Below are 6,000 nucleotides of genomic sequence, written 5' to 3'. Positions count from 1 at the left end.
AACACTCATCTTTTATAATTCAATAGTCTCCTTTTATATAGTGTAGATATGCAGCATCTACTGAAAATTCACTGCAGTTTTTGTAGATTAATCATACTGTGTGTTGGGAAAGTGCTTTTAACTTTTCAAATTGTTTTCACATGTATCTGTGGTTCTCAAGGGGGGTGGTACTGCCCTTCAAGGGAGTTTTGAAAAGTTGAAGGAATTGTTTTGATTGTCATTATAAATGGGGCCATTATCAGCATTTAGTGGGAGAGCCAGGGATGCTAGACTCCTACAATGCATAGGACAGTCCTGCTCAAAGGATAATTGTCCTGTTTCTCACATGGCTTTTGAATATCCCCCTGGACATTGAGAGACTAAATATCTGGTGAGATTTCAAGAGCGGAGGTGTGTTTTTTTTCTCTTATGTTCTTATTCCATGTCATAACCTCTAGGGGATTATTTTAAAAACTGTACTTCCAATAAGGCCCAGCTCATTTATGAAATTATCTTTTCTATTTTCTCCACTTTGATAATCTTTACTTTGTCTTGGTATGTTATTCTTACTTTAATTAAAATTATAAGCCTGTTTCTTTTAAAAACATATTTTTATTGATTTCAGAGAGGAAAATAGAGGGAAAGAGATAGAAACATCAATGATGAGAGAGAATCATCTATCCACTGCTTCCTGCATACCCCTTATTGGGGATCGAGCCCGAAATCCGGGCATGTGCCCTGACTAAGAACTGAACCATGACTTCCTGGTTCATATGTCAACACTCAACCACTGAGTCACATCAGCCGGCTTAATCCTCTATGTCTTATCATAGGCAAACAAGTCCAGTCTGTTATAACTTATCCTAACATTAGTTTCATTGTGGTGAACACCTCTGTTCCTTGTTTTCCTTAAATTCTAAATCCAAAACTTGTATGTTCATTATAACTTGTTGCTGTCATCTTACTTTTTCCCTGTGCCTTTTAGTGGGAGCATGCCAGTGCATTTATAGATAGAACTAGATTTGTAGATTGAACTAGAAATAGCAGCAAATCACTTACCAAAATCAAAGTTACTCAGTAACTGAGTGTAGCAGGAGGACAGCCATAGGATGGCATATAACCAAATGTGTGAGGCTGTGTTTCAATAAAACTATTTACCAAAACAGGTGGTAGGTCCAATATGGCCTGGGTTTATAGTTTACTCATTCCTGCCTACATGCAATGCTACTTTTCAAAGCCTTCCAGACAGGCACACAGAAACAACCAGAAAAATCATGCTTAATTATAATTCTCACCTTCATACTTTCTGTATTTTCCAAATTCTCTAACATGTATTATTATTTTTATGTATTGCTTTCATATGTGTGCATTTATTTTTACAACTTCCTTTATTTCTTTATCTTCTTGGGGGAGGAGTGTTCCATCACACATGTACATAGTTCCAGATCGAAAAGACACAAGGGCTGTTTTGTCAAACGTCTCCTTCCTACCTCTGTTCTGAGCCACCTCTGCGTCTTTGCCATGAGCCACCACTATTATTGGGTTCTCTGTATTCTCCCAGAGGTATGTGACCATGTGCAGCCAAGTTAGCAGGGCCCCTGTGGTGCACAAGTCCAAGGGACACCATTTATATTGAGTCCCTATGATGCCATCGACATGGACTACACTGGAATTGTGCCCCCTGGAGTTGTGCGATGCAGTGGCCTAACAAAAAAGGTTTATTGTGTGTGTATATACACTTGCAAATATATGTAGATTTATATGTGCATGTGTGTGTTTTTCTAACCCCCCCGCAACTTTTAAAGTGAAGCATAGTATATTGTATACACTGCTCTGCACCTGACCTATTTCCCACTTAATAATATATCTTGATACTTTTTCTATATCAGTTTGTAAAATGTCCTCATTCTTTTGAATGATGATGGTGATGGTGATGGTGATGGTGGTCACATACGGAGTCCTTTGTGTGTGCCAGGAATTGTCCCAAGCACTTTGCATGTATTAACTTCTCCAGTGCTCACAACAACCCCAGGAGATAAGCACAGAGGTCAAAGGACTGACCCAAAGTCACGGCTCAATGTGCTCCCCCTCTGAGGTTCAAAAAGAATTTTCCCTGATTCCTTCCAGTACTTGTGTGGCATTGTGCTTCACGTTTCAGTCTTCCCTCCATTTGGAGTTCTTCCTGCTATAAGTATGAGATAAGGATCCAACTTCATTTTTCCTGGTGGCTCCAGTTATTCCCAGCTGTTTCCCTGCTGCTTCCAGATGCCCACTTCCCCACGTGAACAAGTGCTGAGTGACGTGGCCTCTGTTTCAGACTTTATTCCAGCATCTGCCTGTGTGATCATGTGCCACACTGTTTGACTTTAAAAAAAAAATACATATTTTTATTGATTTCAGAGAGTAAGGGAGAGGGAGAGAGAAAGAAACATCAATGATGAGAGAGAATCATTGATTGGCTGCCTCCTGCATGCCCCCTACTGGGGATGGAGCTCCCAGTCTGGGCATGTGCCCTTAACCGGAATCAAATCCAGGACCCTTCTGTCTACAGGTCGACGCTCTATCCACTGAGACCAACCAGCCAGGGCTGTTTTTTTTTTTAGTTAAGTCTTTATTGTTGAAAGTATTTGTTTGAATTCTTGAGGTTTTATAATTTGTGTTACTGTCTGGTAGGGTTTCATTTCCTCATTACTTTCTCAGAACTATCCTGGATATTCCTGACTTGTTTATTTTTCCACATTAATTGTTTTTTACTGTGGGAAAATATACATTGTGTAAAATTTTCACTTAGTCATTTTTAAGTGTACAATTCAGAGATATTAAGTACATTTATATTGTTGTGCTACCATCACCACTATCCATTTCCAGAATTTATTTTTAATCCATTTCCAGAATTTTTTTTTATCATCTCAAGCTGAAACTTTGTACCCATTAAACAATAGCTCCTGTTCTCCTCTTTCCCCAGCCCCTGGCAACCACCATTCTACTTTCTTTCTCTATGAATTTGACTACTGTAAGTACTTCAAATAACTGGAACCATACAGTATTTGTCCTTTTGTGTCTGGCTTATTTCACTTAGCATATTGTCCTCAAGGTTCATCCGCACTGTAGCATATATCACTTCTTCATTCCTTTCCTTTAAAATTTGTTTAATGTTTTTATTTATTTTAGAGAGAGAGGAAGGGAGAGGAAAAGAGAGAAACATCTAGTAGCTGCCTCTTGCACGCCCCTAATGGGGATCGAGCCTGCAACCTGGGCATGTACCCTAACCAGGAATTGAACAAGTGACCTCTCGGTACATGGGATGATGCTCAAGCAGCCGAGCCACACCAAGCTGTTCTTTTCTATAGATGAATAAAATTCTGATGCATGCAGATGCCACATTCTGTTTATTTGTGCATCTGTTGAGGGGCACTGGGTTGTTTCCACCCTTTGACTATTGTGAATAATACTGCTATACACATAGGTGCACTCCACATTAATTCCAGAATTAGTTCATTCAGGTCCAAACAAGAAAATCTTTGTGTTTATAATTACCCTCTCCCCTCCCCCCAATCCACATACCTCCCAAGAGTCACTTACTATTTGGTTCCATCACAGCACGGCCCAGATACCTTTCTGGACTTTTCTTCCATTGCCTGCGGTGCCGCCTGTGGTTTTGCCTGCCCAGCATTCCTTCCCCTTCTTCTAATAAAGCTGTAAAACTGCTCTCCAGTCTCCCACTTGGAAAACCACCTCTCCTTCGCTCTCCGTCCAGGACTCCAGCCTCTGGCTCCAAGAGTTGGTTCTGAGGGACTTTACTGGAACTTTTGATAATAAATTGTTTTTCTTGCACGCACCTGCAGACCCTACCCTCCTCCAGCCTAATGGAGCTCTTGGAGGGGGGGGTCCCCAGATGTGCCCTGGCTTCCTTGCCCCTGGAAGGCCCTTCTTGCAAGCCACATCCTTCAGGGGCCCCTCTGCTTCTCCCTTGTCTGTAACTTCAGGGCTGCTGGCTGCCTTCCCCTGCCGTTGAACCCCTCCATTCTGTTTTAGAGCCATCTTTGCACCCACCTGACCCACTGGTAGGCCCTCCTCAGCGTGGGCACAGGCCCCATGCCTCTCACCTCTCCATCGCCCATGGCATGCAGCACAGTGTTTTTCACATAGTAGGTGCTGATTTGAATTGGGTTAAACTAAGGTCATCTCCCTCTGCTGGCTTAGGCTCAAGTATAGCAACCAAAGCCCTCCCACGCCAGGCCCTGGACTCAGGGGATTGTTACTGCCATTGTCCTGCTGGTGACCTGCGATATCTGGGTACAATCTATTTCCCCTTAGGGTCAGGCTTTGCATTCTGATCCTGGTCCCCTGCAGGGTCCTATGTGTCCTGGGCCTCTGCCTGAATCACCACCCTCCCTGTCCAGCTCTGTGCTGAGTTCTGAACAGCAGGAGGCGGGGTGGGGGGGAGGGAGGGCTGCGGATAGGATCCCTTTCATGTCTGGGTCACTGGGTGGTGGGCTCTCCACCCTCAGTCCCAGCTCTTTCCCTGCCTTGGAAGTCCTCTGCAGCTGATTTTTTGATGAACATGTGTACTAGTATGTTTGTGTGTTTCATTGCATTTCATGTCCATCTTGATTCTTCTTATTTCTAAACATTTAAAATGTATTTAACAAATGTTTTCTGGGTACCTCCTTTACTCTGGGCACGTGTGGTGAATGAGGTAGGCAAGGTTTCTAACTCTCATGGATTTTACATCCTCATGGATCGGGGGAGGGAGCAAGCAATTAGCAAGGAAACATAAATTAGCACAGTAATTTCAGAGAACTAAAAGTGCTAGGAAGACGATAAAATAAGATGATGTGCTAGAAAATAATTTGAGGATAGGTGGGGAATATTTTAGATTTCGGTGTTTCTACTTCCTCCTTCTTAGAATCCAGCTTCCATGCTGTTAGGAAGCCCATGCTGCTACAGGGAAAGACCCAAAGTGAGGATAATTGGGGCCCTCAGCTGAGCTCCCAGCAGGAAATAAACAAGGCAATGAACTAGAAAGCACTGGCTAGGAGGCGACTTTAGAGCTTGGTCAAAAAAAGGCATTTTTGAGGAGGTAGTATTTGAACTAAGAATTGGAGAGTAATAAGGAGATATCCATACAGTGTGTGGAGAAAGAACATTGCAGGAGGAAGGAACAGCATATGCAAAGGGTCTAAGGAGGGAAATCTTTTTTTTTTTTATGGACATGGTAGGGATGGTGGCAAATCTCTATCAATAGGTTGGAAAAGCAGGCCAAGATCATATCACGTAGGGCCCTTTAGGCTATACCAGGTTGAGAGCAGCGGGAAGCCACTGGGGGATCTGGTCTGCATCACACAGAGACCACTTTGGCTACTCGGAGGGAAAGGGGTTCTGGGGGAGTCCCAGAGGGCACATTAGAGGAAAAGCTAGTCTATAAGGTGGTTTCCCTTTGCAAAAATTTAACCTATGAAAGAAGCCAACAAATAAAATGGTACATTGGATATGATGCAGATGGGGACACTCAAGTTTAGAGAAGTCAGGTGACTTGAGCGATTGTACAGCACCGATCAGCAGTCCGTGGGGGCTTATGATGCAGATCAAGGAGACGGGGCATGTGCCGCAAACACCATTTAGTTTAATTTCCCCTATTTTGCTTCAGTCACCAGTTTGGTAAGAGGAGAATTTCAACCATCTGTAAGTAATCCAAGTGCCTTACTAACCTGCCCACCCCCCACTCCCCAACACACACACACACAAAGAAAAACAGAAGCCAATTCCTGAGCTTGTACGCCTGCATCCTCCACAATTATTCCTCTGTATTATGGCTCTTGTCATCTTACATTATACATGAATAACTAATCAACCAAACACAAACCTACTGATGAAAAAACACACGCATGTTGGATCTAGAATACGAGCAGAGTAAAGAGTAATATTAATTTCACTGGTAAATAAGAAAACTGGAGCAAACATGAGCGATGCTAGGACAGGCATTGTATTTCTGAACACCTCTGGGAAAGGAAATGTCCC

The sequence above is a fragment of the Plecotus auritus genome, assembly GCF_963455305.1.
Source record: "Plecotus auritus genome assembly, chromosome: 7".
Classification (NCBI taxonomy): Eukaryota; Metazoa; Chordata; class Mammalia; order Chiroptera; family Vespertilionidae; genus Plecotus; species Plecotus auritus.
Note: the sequence above shows the minus strand (reverse complement) of the source record.